The 20,893-nt window shown below is 40.8% G+C and overlaps 1 protein-coding gene across 2 annotated transcripts in view; it reads left to right on the top strand.

The window, feature by feature from the left end:
* Positions 1-16,922: 16,922 nt before the first annotated feature.
* Positions 16,923-20,893, top strand: part of LOC309840553 (membrane-spanning 4-domains subfamily A member 4A-like) — a 28,087-nt gene continuing 24,116 nt past the window's right edge. For both annotated transcript variants that reach the window (XM_082682718.1, XM_082682717.1), the window contains exon 1: positions 16,923-17,096. The gene's annotated coding sequence lies outside the window, so the exon portion shown is untranslated. The remainder of the gene's footprint in view (positions 17,097-20,893) is intronic.

Raw genomic sequence — 20,893 nt, 5'->3', positions numbered from 1 at the left:
CATTGTACAAAAAGCATTGTGGGAGCACACTGGTGAGAGAAGCCGGTTAACAAGGGGAAGAACAGGCTTTTCTGGGTGACATGTAGATGGCAATTTCAAAGAAGAGCAGATGCTTGTGGAGGTATGGTTTCTAGGTGGGCAGACCATTGTAGCCAAAGGTCAGGATGCTGAAAAAAGAAGCAATGTTGTGATTCTGTCACAGAGTTAGCAGTGAGAGACCCAGCTGGGAGGGGTGCAAGGTCTTGGATGCCCAGAGCATTGAATGCCTCCTGGAGGCACCCGAGATTAGTCCCAGGGGTGATAAGCAGCCATAGGATTTAAGCAGTGTGGTGATAAAGTCACATTTGTATTTCCAGAGGTCCCTAGTACAGTAGCGCTAACATGGGTAAGGAGAGGCAAAGATAGGTCACAAAATGCAACATAGAAGGTCAAAGGATGCCATATTAATATTAGGCAACAAAAAGTCCTTATGACCAAGTCACATAATATACAAAACCATAAGTGACTCTTAATCTCACAAAACAAACTGAGGGTTGCTGGGGGGAGGGGGTTTGGGAGAAGGGGGTGGGATTATGGACATTGGGGAGGGTATGTGCTTTGGTGAGTGCTGTGAAGTGTGTAAACCTGGTGATTCACAGACCTGTACCCCTGGGGATAAAAATATATGTTTATAAAAAATAAAAAATTTTATTAAAAGCCTTAAAAAATAATAATAATAAAAAATAATTTAAAGATTTTCCTAGAGATAGGAGAAACTAACAAAAACACAATAGTCATGAGAGTTTTTAACCTGCAAGTTTTGAGAAATACAAGCAAAAAACATTATTTGAGTCATAAAATGCTTGAATAAACCGATATAAAAGAAACATGCCTTTTAAGCTCATTTGGTACGTTGATGAAAATTCACCATAAATTCATCCCAAAGAAAACCTCATTAAATTACAGAAACAAACAGATCATCACACTCACTAATCATGTTGTAATAAAAGAGGAAATATATAATACAAACATTTGTTACCAAATAAAAAGATTCAAGCCCAATGAAAATTTATAGCTTCTCAAAACTTCAATAACCAGATTTAAAGTATGAAGTGAATATATTTTGTCCACATTCAACAAAAGTGTAAAGTAATCAGGAATTCACTGAAAGCATGAAGAATTTATATGAGGAAAGATACACATTTTTTATTACAGGACATCAAACAAGCCTTGGTTACATTAACATATTTCTGGATGTCAGTTATCCCAAAATTTAATTCAAATGTAATATACTTCCAAAAAAATGTTTCTTGTAGAACTTGACAAAGATTTGAAGTTCATCTGGAATAAATTTATCTAGCCAGAAGCACTTCAGAAAGAGAAAAGCGGCAGGAAGGATTGTATTATCAGAAATTAAAGTAGATGGGGCGCCTGGGTGGCTCAGTGGGTTAAGCCGCTGCCTTCGGCTCAGGTCATGATCTCAGAGTCCTGGGATCGAGTCCCTGCTTCCCTCTCTCTCTCTCTGCCTGCCTCTCCATCTACTTGTGATTTCTCTCTGTCAAATAAATAAATAAAATCTTAAAAAAAAAAGAAATTAAAGTAGAATACATGTTAAAAGATACAAATTGTGGGGCACCTGGGTGGCTCAGTTGGTTAAGCCTCTACCTTCAGCTCAGGTCATGGTCTCAGGGTGGTAGGATAGAGCCTCAAGTTAGGCTGTCTGCTCAGCAGGGAGCCTGCTTCCCCCTCTCCCTCTGCCTGCCTCTCTGTCTACTTGTGATCTCTCTCTCTCTCTGTGTCAAATAAATAAATAAAATCTTTAAAAAAATATACAAATTGTGCAAATTGTGTGTTGCTGGTGCTGAAGTGAACTGAATGGTAAGATAGAGTAGAAATCCCCAATAGAGGCGCCTGGATGGCTTAGTCGTTTACTGTCTACATTTGGCCCAGGTCATGATCCCAGGATCCTGGGTTCGAGCCTCACATCAGGCTCCCTGCTTGGCCAGGAGCCTGCTTCTCCCTCTCCCACTGCCCCTGCTTGTGTTCCCTCTCTTGCTGAGTTGCTCTCTATCAAATAAATAAAATCTTTAAAAAAAGAAAGAAATATCAGACAGCAGCCCTGTCTCTATACAAAAATCGTATATAAAAAATGTTAGTAAATGTCTATTGAAAGTACTCAATAAATTACTTTCAAACCATGGGAAAAAATATAGCTAGGCCTCAAGAAAACTGGTCCAGTTCTCAGAATCCAGCCCAGCTGCCAAACAAAGAAAACCCTATAACCTGATAGAGAACCGTATCCAAGCTTAAAGTTATAGATCTTCCTGTGGCTGGTTGTTTCAGGAACATAAGCCAGGATGCACTTTTCACTCTTTCTCCATTGAAAGGAAAAGGAATTCCTACTTTGGGGGATGAATTAGGATGCAGCATCCGGGGAAACCTCAAACACTGGCATTAGGCATAGCTGTTCTTCATTGATTACAAACACGTGTGGAAAACACCGCACCATCTTAAGAAGTCCAGAAATACAAAGACACACCACTCTGCTAGTCCCTGCCCTGTAGCGCTGATTGTTGTCATCTCCCTGCCTCTCCTCATCACCCTCCATCCCTGAATATCCCCTCACGAAACTTCTGCTATGGGCTTAGCCTATTCCTATATGCCAGGCCGCTGCACCCAATTCTGCTGTCCTGAATTCTGTCTGTCTGTTTGTTTGTTTGTTTTCTTCCTACACATGGGACTTCCTAATCCGTTTCCTTTGGGTAGCTTTTCTCTAAGCTTAGGAAAACACTCATCTTTATTGCCACTTGCCAAGCACCTTCTTATGACATGCATCAGCCCTTAAAGAACTCGGCAATTTAGTGACTGTTAAGTCAACTTTGCATATGTGGCAGAACAGTGGATATGACTCACCTCTAGGGAGTGTTTAACGCATTGAATGACACCAAGAAGGAATTCACATAAATGCTTGTGTTTTCAACTACGGTGAACCTGCTCTGACACACAGGCGATCTGTTTTACCGCGCCCTTGTGGTTCTTTGGGGGCCCTCTTCCTGTCTGCGACCTCATCATTACCAAGTTTATTCAGTCTAGCACAGAGATGCATGGAAGGAAGAAACTTGAGCTTGGAGCCAGAAAACCTGGGTTCTCATCCAGAATCTTGCATTTACCAGCCGTTTTGACCAAGTTCCCTGAGGTTAGGCCGTGCCCTGAATGGCCCTGGGTTGCCTGCCCCATTGTGTGATAAACTGGGTGAATTCAGAACCCTGCACACTCCAGTTCCTTCTTTTGTCCTAGAGCACTGCTAATGTCATGGAGACCCTCCCTGAGGAGTTGCTTAAATGAAACACACATACACACACACACACACACACACACACACACACAGTTCTTACAGAGTAAAGGTGAGGAGTGGGCTCAACCTGAGAAGCCAATGTGCATCTTAGAAATACAGAAATCAGAGCTAGAAGAGACTTGGAGATCTCCCTACGCTGAAATAGGAGGAAACTGTGACCCGGAGAAAGAAAGTGACTTGTATCATGAAGGTAATGGATTTACAACCAGTTTCCCCAACTCTCCTCCTGAATAACTTGACTCCTTTCTTTAACATTGAGTTGACATACTTAATGGAGCCACAAGAGGGAGACAGAGGGCAAGGAAAGGTGCTTGGCAGGCCCATATTAGCCCCAGGGTCTTGGGGAGGCTTCCAGGGGCTCTCTGGGAAGGCAGACCTACAGCTGTGGTACCTGTGCGAGATCTGGTTGGAGCCCATTTCTATCCCATATTACCTGTGGGGATAGTGGATAAACTAATTCATCTGAGCCTCTGTTTTCTCATTTGCTAAGAGGAGACACTGTTCTATAGTAAGATGTTTGTAATTGAGATTGAAGACAAAAAACGCAGCACAAAGTTGAATCTTGAGATGGGTGTTAATGACGCTGACCGGTGGAGTGATAACGCGCTCCTTTCAAAGAGTGCTTTTGTCCCTCGGTCCCATCTCATCCCCTGCACTGTGGGTAACTTGAAAGCCATCATTCAGACTTGGTGTAATTGTTATGTGCTCTCGCCTCCTCTTTTCTCCATCTTCACAGTCTGGGAAGTCTGAGCACCTGTCAGATGGAGGAGGGCATGGATTAAGGTAGAGGGAGAGACCAAGATGAAAATCTCACCTGGTCTCCTATTCTGTATGGTTTAGGTTGTGGGCGGGACCCCTGAGCCATTGTCACGTCCTGTTTTCTGTTTGGTGGAAAGGGGACCTTGCTGTAGAAGGTGAGGGTTGGGGAAGACTCCAGGATGAGTGGCCCGGTGGCGCCACCAACGTCTGTCTTCCTTCCGTTCCTGGTGGTGGCCACTGGCCTCTGGAGCAGATAACAGCCTGACCCTGACCTGGAGGCTCCTGCATACCAGGACTTGAGGATCTGGAACACATATCATGGAAATAAGTCAAGGGCGGACATTGGAATAACTCATGATCTCTGGGGCTAGGCATGTCTCTGGGGGGGAACAAGCCAACCTGGTCGTTTCCAGTGAAGCCGACAGATGAGAACAGATGCTCGATGCCATAGAGTGGATCAGTGGGAGAGCTGAGAGGAACATTAAAAAGGTGAAATGAAACCAGGACTTTGAATATTTCTGTAATACCCAGGTCCGTCACGACTGGGCCATTTACCACTATTAGAGATTTTGGTTTGGTTTTAATTCTCTCACTGTGTCACACAGGGCAGAGCTTCACTGGTTTGTTCTAACACTTCTCCAGCCCTGTCTCCCCCACAAGAATTTTAAATTACACCCCATCCTAGGCCAGCTTAAATAACCACCTTGGGTCCCTGTGTACCCCTTAGGGTTCTCACTCTCTATTCAATATGGTTTGGCTAATAAAAGATTTTTTTTTTCAGGAGGAATTGAGGTGGATACAATTTAATCGAACATAATACATAAGTACTATTATTTTTCTGACTAAAAATGTTGAACGTGGTGAGTGGAATCGAGCAATTGGATACTACAGATCCCTAGGGCTCACCAGCAATTCTTAGGGCAGAGGAAATGGAAAGAACAAAGTTCTTCAGGCGAGTAAGAGCCCGGTGCTTCTGAGGAGGCATGTGTGTGACACGGAGGGTCGGAGGTGGGAGAGGACCAGGCAATGCGGTCTGCCCTGCCTGGGAACTGGATCACAAAAGGGCTTGAGACCACGCCGCGGACTTGAGCTTTTATTCTGAGTGAGGTGGGACGCGTTGGGGGATTCTGAGCAAAGGAGAGAATGGATCTGACTCGTGTTTTCTCTGGATCACTCTGCCACCATGCTGTGTGGAAAACAGACCACAGGCGGGCAAGAGCAGAAGCGGGGAGAACCGTGAGGAGGCCATGCCCAGGACAGAGGATGGTGGTTCACATCACTGTGAGGGGGCATCACTGCGCCTCAAAACAAACTCCCAGGAGTGGGGTAGGCACTTCCCTGTCCTTCACCCCATCATGTTCAGTCTTGTTGAAGCCCCAGTTACCAGCCAGGACCTCCCCGGGAAACAGGATTCATTTGAAGGGACTTTAACAAAGGCCTAAGAAGGGATGGAAGGAAGCAGAGATGAGAACCGGCAGGAGGCTGCACCCCTTCTAGGTCTAAAGGCACGAAAAGAAGAAAGCGTTCCTTCCTTGAGTCCAACAAGAGCAGGAGTCGGTCAAGGAGCTGCTTTGCTGGCTAGCCATGAAGGAAGTAGTTCCAGCAGATGCTGTGCCCATGCAGGGAGAACATGGGGGAAGGAACGCTTTGCTCTTAATCCTCCAAACAACCGCACACACTTTGCTTTCTGATTCCAAATTTACTGGAGATTTGAGGTTTTCCTTGAGGCACAGTTGGTGAGTGGTCAGATTACATCTAGTGCTCGTGTCTGCTGCCCTGGGATCTCTCCTTCATGCCACATGGGACGCCTCCCCCCCCCACCCAATTCTGGAAGAAACGATGAAATGAAACTTGGCTTTGGCTCACAGGCATAGTAAATGTGAAAACTCAAAGTATAGGTGGGTGAGAAGACAAAGTATCTGCTCACTCCTTTCCTTCTCCTCCAGGGAGAAAAAAAGAGGTGACAGTGAGGTTACATCCAGTTTTGGATTGAGCAGCTTTCTGGGTCTGCTGGGGTCTCCATGGCTCTCCCTGATGTTTAATGTAGCTTTGATACCTAGAGTCACCTTCTAAGAGGATGAAGGCTGCAGCTCACTTAGAGTGGAGGAAGGGGGCGCACTTTCATGACCTTTACCTCCAGGAGCCCCACCAGATTCTCAGGGTAAAGACCAGAGAAAATTGCCCTGGTGCTTCTGGCCTATACCAGGCACCATCTGTTCTTGGGGACAGGACACACTGTGACGGGGGCAGATGCTGACCATGCAGCATGGAGTCCTGCCTCTTTGTGCCGCTGCTTGCACACAGCTCAGGTGAGGGGTGAAGAGCCTGTTCAGTGGCCCCAGCATGGACCAAGGCCTGGGCTTTATGGATCAAGGTGGTCAGGTCTGCAGAAAGAACAAGCATGAGATACACATGGAAGATGGCATTGCTGGTGGGGGAGGAGGTGTTCAGATCAGCGGGTCCACACTGACAAAGAGGCAGTTAGATAGGGAGAGTGAGAAGCCATGGTGGCAGCTAACCTGATGTGGAACCACGGGGGCTCAGGTCAGCTGGTCATTAGAATAGGTCTCTTTTGGTTCCTCTCTTGGAGGATGAAGAAAAAATCTCACTGGCATTGCGTTGAGCTCAGCAGCTGAGCAGAAATGAAAATCTGGGCCACCTCCCTGGGAAGTCCTGTAGCTTCTCATCTTTGGCACTGCTGCTCCTCAGTCTTCACAGCAACAAGCTCTGGGACAGAGTCCAGCGGGCGCTTTGCTGGTTTTCCCTTGTTACCACTGGTCATCTCTGTTTCCTCTTTGCTCCTGCCTGCAGGGTTTTCATGCCCTTTTCCTAAAATTCATAGCCAGATCTCAAATCTTACTGAATCAGGCTTCATGGGCCCATCAAAACGTCTCTATACAGAACGGATCTTAAAAGTTCCCATCATAAGGGGCACCTGGGTGGCTCAGTGGGTTAAAGCCTCTGCCTTCGGCTCAGGTCATGATCCCAGGGTCCTGGGATAGAGCCCCACATTGGGCTCTCTGCTCAGCAGGGAGCCTGCTTCCTCCTCTCTCTCTACTTGCCTCTCTGCCTGCTTGTGATCTCTGTCTGTCAAATAAATAAATAAAATCTTTAAAAAAAAAAAAGTTCCCATCATAAGAAAAAAAAATATTTGTGACTAGGTGTGGTGGTGGACTTAACCAGACATCGTGGTGATCATTTTGCAATATATACAGGTGTTAGATCATTCTGCTGTACACTTGGAACTGATATAATGTGGTATGTCAACTATGTCTCAAAAAAGGAAGTATTAAACATACAACCTCATAATTCACTGGGAAAGCTCTTGTCCTGGGGTGGGGTAGAGAACAAGTTGTAATCAACTGCATTTCTATAGCACTTGACAGTGTACTAAATACTTTCACATCCTTCGTCTCACTTTACCACAGACACCAGAGCCCAGGAGGGTGGATAGATAGATTCCTGCATGCTGGGGCTCTGAAGAACTCTTGGGGCTTACCCTGTAAGCTCGGCATAGAAGCAGAGGTCCCTACAGATGAAGCATGGGGGCTCTTCAAAGACCCATCTCTCTAGTTTCAAATCTGGACTTAGCCCTTCTTTGCTGTGTGATCCTAGCTTTGTGTCTCAGCTTCTCTGAGCCTCAGCTGTAACTTGGTGCTAATGATACCTTCCTTGTAGAGTTGTTGTGAGAATTAAAGGAGATATGTATAAAGCATCTTGTCTAGCACTCTGCTCAGAATAGGCCCTTAATTCACAGCAGCCAGTCCTGGATTCAGGTACCTCCAGAGGCCACTTCTCTGTTACTGCAATGGTTCATTCAGCCCCCAGCCCCAGTCCCCTTGGCTTAAAGGGGAAAAAAAGTTTGTATATAGTTTTAAGTCATCTGCTATTTTATTTATTAAATAAATAAGTGAATGACTGCTGGAGAAGAGCATTTACTTGGATTAGTGAATATATTAGAGGAAACCTGAGATAATTGATCATTCCAGGTTCAGAATTTAGAGGAAATGACACTGTGAGAAATGTCCTATCAAGCCAGTGAAGTTGGATTTGGAGAAATGCTTAGATCTCATATTTAGCTCTTTGTGGAATTTATACTTCCTGCTCCAAGGTTACAAGATAAAATCCAGTGTACCAAAAATATGTCTTTATAACTCCTGATAAAACCGAAGTGTTGGGGGAATTACTTACCACAGATTGTTGGTGTTTATTATTTGCTGGGAAACTCGGTGTTCAAAACAAGTGAGATTAGATGTCCCTGAAATTGTAGGCCTTTAGAATTCACCTTTAGAAAAAAAAAAAAAAATAAGAAGCAGTGCTTTTGTCTGAAAAACATTTTCTAAGAAGTTCAGCGAAAAACCCAATTTACTTAGTTGGCAAAATGATTGCAGAGCAGTAAATGAGCAGAGTTGAGGGAGCTGACAATGGTAAAGAATGGAAGACTAGGGGCGCCTGGGTGGCTCAGTAGGTTAAAGCCTCTGCCTTTGGCTCACGTCATGATCCCCGGGTCCTGGGATTGGGCCCCGTATTGGACTCTCTGCTCCTGGAGAGCCTGCTTCCTCCTCTCTCTCTGCCCACCTCTCTGCCTACTTATGATCTCTGTCTGTCAAATAAATAAATAAAATCTTAAAAAAAAAAAAAAGGAAGACTATAACATGTGTGCCTGTTTTCATGCTGGGGCAGAAACATGTTCATGCTGTCGCGGAACAGACTTTGTGTGTGTATGGGTCTCTAAGAGTAACGTATTAGACTCATACAGGCACAAGTGACTGAGGTTACATAGTAAGCATTTTCAGAGTGATTTCTTAAGAATAATACTTTTCTTTCCTGTGTATTTACTATTTGCAGAATCATTTTGTTCACAATCGTAGAGGAAGCCCACACGGAAAAATATGTATTTTGTGCTTCCAATTTGGAACTCTACAAACACTAGAAAAACACCCTTTTTTAAAAAAAATTTTGCTTTATTAAAGCAAAGCAATATCCTTCCTAGATTCAACATAATGAAGAACAATTCTTAAATAAATCACCTCAACTTTATATGACCCCCAGTTTCTAATATATTTATCCTCACATTTTTCCTCTGCTCTAATCTTTAATACCAGATGTCTCAGTCTTTTCCTTTGTCTTTCGCTGAAGTTGGAATTTAATTTCCTCCTATCTCAATTCCCTTCTAAGGCATCACCTACAGCCACTCCCTCCTTTGACCCAATAACATTCAATAGAAATGTCCCTGTGTGGTATCAGATACCATTAAGTAAAATCAGAAAAATGAATAAGACACTTTCCCATCTTCAAAGGTATAATAGACTGGTAAGAAAACACATCATTTTTAACTGATGGCTAATCTTGGTGGATTAAACTAATCTGATTCTGTTGCTTCATGAAACCTAACAAAAATAACAGTAAGAGGTAGGAAGAAACTTATTAACCTACAAATCCAAAAAAAAAAAAAAATAGGAGAGAAAGGGGTGTCACATTTTTTCCAAATGTTAGCAAGCAAACGGATAAATAGTAAGTAACTTAGCAGCCCACAGAAAGTGTGAATCTGACCGATAGAGCTAGAAGTCTGGAAAAAGGCTGATCCTCATTGGTAGAAGTCAGTAAGTCTCGAGAATTGGAAGTGCCTCCAGTTGGATGTATCACAGGACACGGTGAAGGCCTGGTTCTGACTGAGAAGCTAGTGAATTAGTAAATCAAGTAAATTGACTAAGAAGGGTGAACTAAGATCTCAGAAGGCCTAGAGGGTAATCATTTCTAAGTGGAACAACAGAATACAGAGTTCCAGAAGGAAGGTCTCCAGAAAAATTAAATGAAATATTGTCCTCTGAGTCTGCAAAGATCGAGGGATTTGTGTTCATGGTGGGGTTCTTGGGAAATAATTGCCAAGGGGTAGGAAAAGCTAAGCATATGAAATGTGAGGCAGTTTTAAGTCCTGGAAAAGAAGTGGTTGAAAGAAGATACAAACATAACATGCATAGTAATTTACCTATTCATGACTAAAACACCATATATTGATCCAACTAAAAATTATGATAGAACTCTAGTGGGAGAATGAGGGAGAGGAAAGTGTTATTACGGGGAGGGGTATCCAGAGTAAGGGAGGAGGATGTAGGGGTGAGTCCATTGTCTTCAATAATAGGGAGTTATTTATAAAAGCCCCAAATTAAAAATAATGTTAAATACATTGTCTTAAGGGCACCTGGGTGGCTCAGTCTGTTAAGCATCTGACTTTAGCTCAGGTCGTGATCTCAGGGTCCTGAGATCCAGTTGCCCCCTTGGGCTCCACGCTCAGCAGGAAGTCTGCTTCTCCCTCTTCCTCTGCCTCCCCCATCCCACTTGTGCTCTCTCTTTCTTTCTCTCTCAAATAAACAAAATATTAAAAATAAATAAATGCACTGGCTTAGAAATATGGACGTAAACACAAAATGAAACAACTGAAAATTTAAATGCTTGCTTCTAGAGAAAGGAAATTAGTTGAGACTCTGGTCACGGGATACTAATGATCTCCTTCAGGCTAAATCCAATGAACATTTTGCTGTTAATGTCTTGCTTCTCTGAACTTTCTGGTATTACTCAGAATATTTCTTTCTGTTGAAATACTGCTGTGTACAGTTTATGTGTATTACCTAAGATAATCCTCTCAATAACCATATGACATATTACCTACATTTTTAAAAAAGATTTTATTTATTTATTTATCTATTTTTTGGACAGAGAGAGACACAGTGAGAGAGGGAACAGAAGCAGGGGGAGTGGGAGAGGGAGAAGCAAGCCTCCTGCTGAGAAGGGAGCCTGACGCCGGGCTCCATCCCAGGACACTAGGATCATGACCTGAGCCGAAGGCAGATGCTTAACGACTGAGCCACATATCTACATTCTACAGGTGAATAAACTGAAGCTTGGAGAGCTCATTGGTCCCAGATCATGCAAGGAAACCTAGCTCTGTCTGATTCCAGAGTCTACACTGAAGACTACTAGTACTGTGGACTTTTCTCTTCCTGTAAAGATAATTTGATCCTCAAAATTGCCGTGTACTATATGTTAGCTAACTTGAACATAACAAAAAAATCAGAAAAATAGTTGCCATGTGAATTTATTTCAATTATTATTTTTTGATAGTGTTAATGCAGCTACCTCCTACAGCATCCTCTTGGTCCATACGAATTCCATGCATCCAAATGTGGCTCGCCCTACTCTTTAGCTTCCTTTACAACAGTTGGTCAGTGTCCCATCTTCAGACTTCTTTGGGGCCAAGTTAGATGGGAATCTCTAAACCATTGTAGACTTAAAGGGTCATGGGCCAGTTAACACATGACCTTGCTTATTCTCTGCTCTAGTGGCAACTTGGGGCTCACCTATGGTTTTCTACAGCTCAGCAAGTAAAATTCCAGACTTGCCTTCTGACAACTGCTTCCCCCCAAACCTCCAAAGAGTTCCTTGCTGACCATGCACTTGTCTGTTTGTGAGGACTAATGTGGGAAATGCCAAAAATTTCTGTAGTCCTATAAATTCCCTTCCTCCTTTTTGATGATGAATCTCTAGGCTTTTCTGCAAAGGGCTGCTGGGTTTGATGATCACTGAGTAGTTTCGCTAACGTTTTTTTAAGTTCTGGAGAAATGGATCCAGAAGCTGTCTTTCATTTGGGGGTACTTGTTGGCTCTTACTTTCTGAATTGTGTTTCAAATAAACTCCAGGGCCTATAGGAAAAATCACAACCTACCTCCTATTATTTTCATTTGGTTTTCATTTTTCTCTTCCTTTCATGATAGGTGGAATGTGTTAAGATAATGAAATCTACCGTTAGGTAAGAATAAAGAGACTGGGTCCAATGATGAGTCTATCTGTGCTTTATTCGCCCCCTGTGGTGGGGCGGGACAAGTGCATTTTTGTCTCTAAGGGGGATTTACATTACATTACATTAGATGTACACATTTTAAAAAAAGAATAGATAATAAATGATGGATAAAGATTTTGATAGAAGGTTGTAAGTTTGTGAACTCGATATTCAAGGAATGGAAAAGAGTAGACATAATGTCATGGCTTGACCAGCCTCTTATTTTTCTGAACTGTATTCAGAGTTTTTTTCCTTTAAGGAATACCCTCAATTATTGCAAAGGATATTAGGATACCTGTACTTTTCCTCCTGTTTCTCATGTTGGAGTCATGTCATTTTGAGTTCCAGTTGTTATATTTTACATGAAAAAACACTTAGTCTTTAATCTCTTACTGCTTTATTTGTTCAATGCTATTTTGTGTTTTACTCATTATTTCACATTAGCTTTTTGTTTTGCTGGGTTATATCCTTTGATAATTCCAAACAGCTCTGAGGAGGCCTTCTGTGCCCAGTTGTTTCTTAGATAATACTTTTTTTGCCCTTACTTTTGAGTGTTGCTATTTTGTAGGACTTCTCATAATTTCATTCCAGAAGATAGTGAAGTTTCTGTCCCTTCTGAACTTAATGATCCATAGAATCTACCCATTCCTGTTTTAACCCTTTAGAGTATCTCAAGGGACTAGTTTTCAACTGAAGCACTTTGGGAAATACCAGAATAACCCATTTTGGAACCAAGTGGTAGTAGTAGAGGTGAACTTTGTGGGTTGGGCTTGGCCAATGACAGGAATTAGAGAACAGGAGGAGAAACGGGTTGAAGACTTTGTATAGCCAAGAGCAGCTCACCATCTTGGGAAATTTTTCCTTAATAATTGAAAATGATAAGGAAACTCGGAGAAGTGAACCTAGTATACGGGATTCTTTTTATTTAAGAATATTTGCTGATTCTATTGGGTGTCCATTGGTATCGAAATATGGCTTTAATTTTCATTTTATTTATTTCTAATGAAATTAAACATGTTTTCATATCTTTTTTGACCATTTGGGTGTTCTATTTTTGTGAAATGCCTGGACAAGTCTCTTAAACAATTTTCTCCTGAGTTGTCTCTTCTTTAGCTAATACTTATAAGAGTTCTTTGTATGTTCAGGATACATATCCTTTCTTGCTTATATATATTTAAAATGCCATCTAGAATTCAGTGGATTTTCAATTTTTGCTGTTATTAGAGGTTCTCTCTTTTTGCATTAAGGACAGCACATGAGCTGAGATGTGATGAGCTCTGGGTATTGTATCCAACTGATAAATTACTAAATACTATATCTGAAACGAATGATGTACTGTATATTGGCTAACTAAATTCAAATTAAAAAAAGAAAATGCTTTCAACACACACAAAAAGTATATACACATTTAAAATTGTTCCATCTTTTTTTTTTTAATTTTTTATTTTTTATAAACATATATTTTTATCCCCAGGGGTACAGGTCTGTGAATCACCAGGTTTACACACTTCACAGCACTCACCAAAGCACATACCCTCCCCAATGTCCATAATCTTATTAAATAAATAAATAAATAAATAAATAAAATTGTTCCATCTTCCTGGAGATTTTGACTGTAATAATAATTTTTAATTATGTAATGTTCCGCTTTTGGATAAATAACACTTTCTGCTCTAAGGTTAACTTTGTCTGATATTAATAAGCCTTAGCTTTAGAGTTTGCCCGATACATCTTTTCTCATTCTTTTACTTTAAACTGTGTTGTATTTATTAAGATTTGCCTCTTTTAAATAGTAAGTAATGGTTTTAAATAGTAAGTAATGGGGTTTGGTTTTTTTAATCTAGTCTAAAATTTTTGTCACATATTACACATAATATATTTGCTCGTATATTTGGAATTAAACCTACCATCTTAAAATTGACTTTCCTGGAAGAAATTAAAGTTCTAATTCTTATTAGAATCTGATAAGTCAATTATACATGCTGTGATTTTTAGAGGTATAAGTAAACACCTAGTAAAAGACTTTATAATTAGTAGACTAATTGAAGAGAGAACTATAATAATAAAAAAACTCATTGAAAAATACTCATATCGAAAATTAAGCAATAAAGGGGAAATAAGAGAATACAGAGCAGTTGCCAAAAAATAGAAAACATTTTTTTGTTTGTTCATTTGTTTAAGCTGGTTACTCTATTTTATGGTATTGGTTTCCCTAAATGCTCTGTTTCTATTCACACTTCAACTTGGTAATAGCTTTTTTCATGTCAATAAATATACATTCTGCTCACCACAGCCTACATCTGATGATTTTGAGGGAGAAGTAAGCATGAAGCCAGGTCATATGTGCAGGAAAATGGTGACTTAGGTGAGGAGAGCGCCCACTTCTCTAGACAAAAGTGCCCTCTGAGTCTCCATGTTTAGAATCCTAGTTCTTGAGGGGATAGTCAGGACTTTCATTTGAGTACCAATTCCATAATACCCTTCTTCCTACTTTTTCTTCTGTTATTTCGAAGGCTTGACATTATTCCTGCCTCTGTTCTGCTTCTTACTGCGATCTGGTACTCACATCCTATGTATTTGCCTAAAGCAGAAAGGTAATTTTGCTCAGAAAAAAGTTCCCAAACCTTGGCTTGGGGCTACACCACACTGTTGTGTGGTGTAGTACCTGGGTGAAGGAGAAAGGGACTACTGACCTAGATGTTTCCAATAAAATTGTAAAAATGGTTTAACTAAATAGCTGCCCCAGGCTCTGCCCTACTCTATTATTTACAGCTTCTGACACCGATCCTGAACTCTCTGTGTTTGCTCTTACTTCTGTGGTGGTCCTATCTGCTTTTTTTGGGGTAGAGAAATTCTATTCATGCTTCTCTGTCAAGTCTCATTTCTACTTTTCACTCTGTTTCCATAATTCTTCAACATCACTTGCCAGTTATGCTGTGTCTAACTTTTTTGTCGTTCCATGCAATCTGGTTCTTTGGAACACCCTCCAACCCCCAACTCAGTGGAACAGAGTAGAGAGCCCAGATATGGACCCTCAACTCTATGGTCAATTAATCTTCAACAAAACAGGAAAAAATATACAGTGGAAAAAAGACAGTCTCTTCAATAAATGGTGCTGGGGAAACTGGACAACTATATGCAGAAGAATGAAACTTGACCATTCTCTTACACCATGCACAAAGATAAACTCAAAATGGATAAAAGATCTCAACGTGAGACAGGAATCCATCAGAATCCTAGAGGAGAACTGTCGCTCTCGCCAGCAAGAACGACCCGCAGACGTGATGAGTGGCAAACTTCTTTATTAGTTTTTTTCTCCTACTACAGCAAGTTCTGGCAAAATATTTATGTAAGCAGTCCAATCACTGCCCCGTGCACGCGGTCTCCTCATGGACCCTTATGTAACCACATAGGGCTCTATTGTTCTCAAGCAGTAATAATGTTTCTTTCTAGGCTCCTGGTGCTGTTCATGTATCAGCCACGAGCGCACCCATACCCTACCTAGCCAATCATTCTCACTTCCACAATCTTCAGGCATTTTCGTCTACGTGACTCCTTGCATCTGCTGGATGGCTCTCCACAGAGAACATAGGCAGTAACCTCTTCGATATCAGCCACAGCAACTTCTTTCAAGATATGTCTCCAAAGGCAAAGGAAACAAAAGCGAAGATGAACTTTTGGGACTTCATCAAGCTCAAAAGCTTCTTCACAGACAAGGAAACAGTCAAGAAAACAAAGAGGCAACCATGGAATGGGAGAAGATATTTGCAAATGACAGTACAGACAAAAGGTTGATATCCAGGATCTATAATGAACTCCTCAAACTCAACACACACAAAACAGACAATCATATCAAAAAACAGGCAGAAGATATGAACAGACACTTCTCCAGTGAAGACATACAAATGGCTATCAGACACATGAAAAAAATGTTCATCATCACTAGCCATCAGGAAGATTCAAATTAAAACCACATTGAGATACCACCTTACACCAGTTAGAATGGCCAAAATTAGCAAGAGAGGAAACAACATGTGTTGGAGAGGATGTGGAGAAAGGGGAACCCTCTTCCACTGTTGGTGGGAATGCAAGTTGATGCAGCCTTTTTGGAGAACAGTGTGGAGATTCCTCAAGAAATTAAAAATAGAACTTCCCTATGACCCTGCCATTACACTCCTGGGTATTTACCCCAAAGATACAGATGGAGTGAAAAGAAGGGCCATCTGTACCCCAATGTTTATAGCAGCAATGGCCGCGGTCGCCAAACTGTGGAAAGAACCAAGATGCCCTTCAACGGATGAATGGATAAGGAAGATGTGGTCCATATACAGTATAGAGTATTATACCTCCATCAGAAAGGACGAATACCCAACTTTTGTAGCAACATGGATGGGACTGGAAGAGATTATGCTGAGTGAAATAAGTCAAGCAGAGAAAGTCAATTATCATATGGTTTCACTTATTTGTGGAGCATAACAAATAGCATGGAGGACAAGGGGAGATGGAAAGCAGAAGGGAGTTGGGGGAAATTGGAAGGGGAGGTGAACCATGAAAGACTATGGACTCTGAACAACAATCTGAGGGTTTTGAAGGGGCAGGGGGTGGGAGGTTGGGGGATCCAGGTGGTAGGTATTGGAGAGGGCATGGATTGCATGGAGCACTGGGTGTGGTGCAAAAATAATGAATACTGTTACACTGAAAAATTAAAAAAAATTTTTTTAAGTCATTAAATTAGTTTATGTATGTATATAAAGACCTTTGAGCAGAGTGTGACCCACAGTAAATCCTTAGCCACTGATCTCCACCGATACACACAGTAATGACACATTATAGACTATATACACGGTATTACACATGCTATTATTTTCCTATAAAAGACTGTATGAGGCAGTCACTGCTCATTCAGCAAATTTCACAACAGACACCCACACCCGTATTAAGGATGCTAAATCAGTTAGCACTTCCGACATAAAAAAGGAAGCAGCTGTGCATCTCAGAAATACTCAGCACTGCCTTTGGGGATCAGAAAAACTGCAGGAGAGGAATGCAGAATTGACCTGAGTGAGGTGTGGAGTGGGGCCAAGTGTTTTATCTGGACTGAAGGCACTTGCCCAGAGTCTCCGGCACTCATAGGACGCACTGCAGACATTGCAGGCCTGAAGAAAGGTAGGGCATGCCTTTCTAGGCTCTGGGGCTGATGGGTTTTTCATCCGCTGGTTCTAGGGTGACTGAGAGTGGAATGAGAGAGGATCAAGTTACTTCTCACAGCAGGAGCTGGTATTCTGGGTTGGGAGTGGGTCTAGTGCACCTTTAAGTATATGTTGGGAGGGGTGGGTTGGAGAACATTCTTTGTTGCAGAGGATGGTGGTAAGGACAGGCTCCTAGAGGCTGAGCCTGGGTAAGGTGGTCACAATTATGTTTGATCCCTACATCCCTAGGCTCTTAGGGAAACCGAAAGCAGTATTTTATATTTTTTCACTAAGTATTTCATATACTCTTGAGTCTCCTTCTTTCGTGTTCTTTATTCTCTGTCTCTGACATCATTTTTATAATTCAGCAGTCAAAAAAGGCCTGTCACGTGAAGAATTTGGTGGAGATGCTGTCAGGCGAAGGTGGGGTCCCCAGTCTTAAGCAGGCCCTGGGGTACACTGTGGTCTGACCTAGTTCTCCAACCATTCCAGGGTAGCATTCACGAGACGTCATGCCACAGACTGAAGATACCTGTGAGGAAGTCTACTGAGGAAAGGGATTTTGTAGATTTAAGTTTGATGAAGACCATTGTCCAGCTCCCTCATTGGCACTTGGGACTCAGGAGGGAGTTGGTGATAAAACAGTAGGAAACAAAAGATGGGTGGTGGTACTCACCCCCAAGAAGATTTGGCATCAGTAGAAGAAAAGTGGGATGTTTTCTAGGTTTCTCCACATTTGTAGCAGGAACAGCAATAACAGGAAGACACTCTACTTGTCATCAGCCCAACACATATCGCAAATAATATGGTAATACTACAGTTCAGAGTCTTCCCCAATCTAGAGGAAATGTTCCTCATACCTTTCCAAACTTTTTTGTTGTTTTGGTTTCCTTTTTATTTGAAAATAGGGAAGTCCAGACCTAGAGGGTAAACACAGATTTATCCTTGAGGACTTTATCTTCCCTAGGCAATTACACACGGATTTCTGTGGTAGGAAAGAAGGAGGCAGTTAAGCAAATTTATAGTCAGAGTTCATTAGAAGGACCAGAGCATCAGCCCCAAATTACCAGGACCAGATATATGTTGCCACAGAATATGGAAAGACCATTAGAGACATTTGGAAGTGTTATTATAATATAGTGTTTGCTTGTGGGAAACTCAAAGTCTTATTAAATAGAGAGGAAGAACCACCAAGGATGTTTGACAAGATAGGGCCTACATCACCTAAATCCTCAATCTGAAGATAAGTCTGAGAGGTGAACGCAGAAATTTATTTGCATTAAAAAAGAAAAGTACACTAAAATACACCTTTATTTGGACTAAGAATTACCAGTAGTTACTTTTACAATACTTTTGGTCTCTATGGTACAAGAAGGAAATAACTGAGTCTTTTTTTTTCTTTCTTTTCTAGGTTTATTAAAAAATAATTGGCGTATATCGTTGTATAAATTTAAGGAGTACAGCATGATCATTTCATTTATATGTTGTGAAGTGATGATCAGTCAGTTAAGCTAACCTCCATCTTCTCCTATAAATACAATAAAAAGAAAAAGAAAAAAGGGGGAAAATTTCTCCTTGTGATAAGAATTACAGGATTTACTCTCTTAACAGCTTTCCTATACATTACATAGTCATGTTCACTATAGTCATCACATTGTACATTATGGATGTACTTATGGATCTTATAACTGGAAGTTTGCATCTTTTTACAGCTTCTGCCATTTCTGCCCACCTGACTCTTCACCTCTAGTGACCATAATTCTGATCTCTTTCTGGGAGTTTGGGATTTTTTAAAAAATAAGATTTGACATGTAAGTGATACTATACAATATTTGTCTTGCCTGACATATTTCACTTAGCATAATGTCTCCAAGGTCTCTCTCTGTTGTTACAAATGGTAGAATTTCCTTTTTTTTTTTTCGCCATGGCTGAATAATAATCCAGTGTGTGTGTGTGTGTGTGTGTGTGTGTGTGTGTGTAATGCTGCCATGAATGTGGAGGGGATAGATACCTTTTCAAATTAGTGTCTTCATTTCCTTTGCACACATTCTCAAAAGTGTGATTGCTGGATCATATGGTCATTCTATTTTAAATTTCTATTTATTTATTTATTGGATAATGCTGTTTTATTTTTTTGTTTTTTGTGTTTTTTTTGGCTTTTTAAATTTATTTTCAGCATAACAGTGTCATTATTTTTTCACCACACCCAGTGCTCCATGCAATCCGTGCCCTCTATAATACCCACCACCTGGTACCCCGACCTCCCACCCCCCCACCACTTCAAACCCCTCAGATTGTTTTTCAGAGTCCATAGTCTCTCATGATTTTTAATTTTTTGAGGACCCTCCAAACTGTTTCCCACACTTACTGCTCCAATCTACATTCCCACCAACCATGTACAAGGATTTCTTTTTCTCCACATCCTCTCCAGCATTTGTTCTCTCCCATCTTTTTGAGGATGGCTATTCTAACCAGTGTAAGGTGATATCTTGTTGTGATTTTGATTTGAATTTCCCTAAGGGCTAGTGATGTTGAGCATCTTTTCATATATCTATTGGGGTTTTATATATTTTATTTGGAGAAATTTCTTTTCAAATCCTTTGCCCATTTTTTTTCTCCTATTGAGTTGTATGAATTCTTTATGTATTTTGGACATTAACCCCTTATCAGATATGTGATTTGCAAATACCTTTATCCCGTTCCATAGGTTGTTTTCCCCTTTCTTGATGGTTTCTTTTGATAAATAGAAGATTTTGGTTTAATGTAGTCCTGTTTGTTTATTGTAGATTTTTTCTTGCTTGTGCTCTAGATGTCATATCAAAAATTCATCATCAGGACCCATGTCAAAAGCTTTACTCCTATGTTTCCTTTGTAGGAGTTTATGGTTCCAGGTCTTACACTGAGGTCTTTATCCATTTTGAGTTAGTTTTTGTGAGTGGTGTAAGATTTATGTCCAGTGTAATTCTTCCACTTGTGTTCACCTAATTTTCCCAGCACCATTTGTGGAAGAGACTGTCTTTTCTCCATGGAGTATTCTTGGCTCTCTTGTCAAATAGTAGTTGACCATGTGTGCTTGGGTTTAGTTCCGGGCTCTGAATTTTGTTGTTGGTCTGTCTGTCTGTTTTTTGGCAGCACCACACTGTTTGGATGACTAAATCCTAATAGTATAACCTGAAATCAGGAAATGTGATGCCTTCTGTTTGTTCTCCTTTTTCAGTTTTTCTTTGGCTAGTTGGAATCTTCTGTGCTTCCATATAAATGTTAGGAGTGTTTTTTTCTACTTCTATAAAAAATGCCATTAAAATCTTGATAAGCAATGCATTGAATCTATAGATGGCTCTCAGTGGTATTGACATTTTAACAGGATTAATTTTTCCAATCCGTGAACAGGGAATACTTTTCCATTTATATGTGTTTACAATTTCTTTCATTAATGTCTTGCAGTTTTCAGCATAGATCTTTTACCTTCTTAGTTAAATTTATTCATAAGTGTTTTTTTGTTTTTGGTGTTGTTATAAATGAGATCAATTTTTTCATTTCTTTTTCAAAAATTCCACAGTGTCTAGAAATGCTACTGATTTTGTATATATTCATTTTGTATCCTGCAACTTCCCTGAATTCATTGATTAGATCTAATAGGTTTTTAGTTGAGTCTTTAGGATTTTTTAAATATAAAAATCATATCATCTGCAAATAGAGACAATATTACTGCTTCCTTTCCAATTCCAATACCTTTTACTTCTGTTTCTTGACTGATTGGTCCAGCTAGTACCA

Source organism: Mustela nivalis (genome assembly GCF_964662115.1).
Source record: "Mustela nivalis genome assembly, chromosome: 9".
NCBI lineage: Eukaryota > Metazoa > Chordata > Mammalia > Carnivora > Mustelidae > Mustela > Mustela nivalis.
The sequence above is the reverse complement of the archived record's forward strand: the minus strand, read 5'-3'. Positions and strand labels throughout refer to the sequence as shown.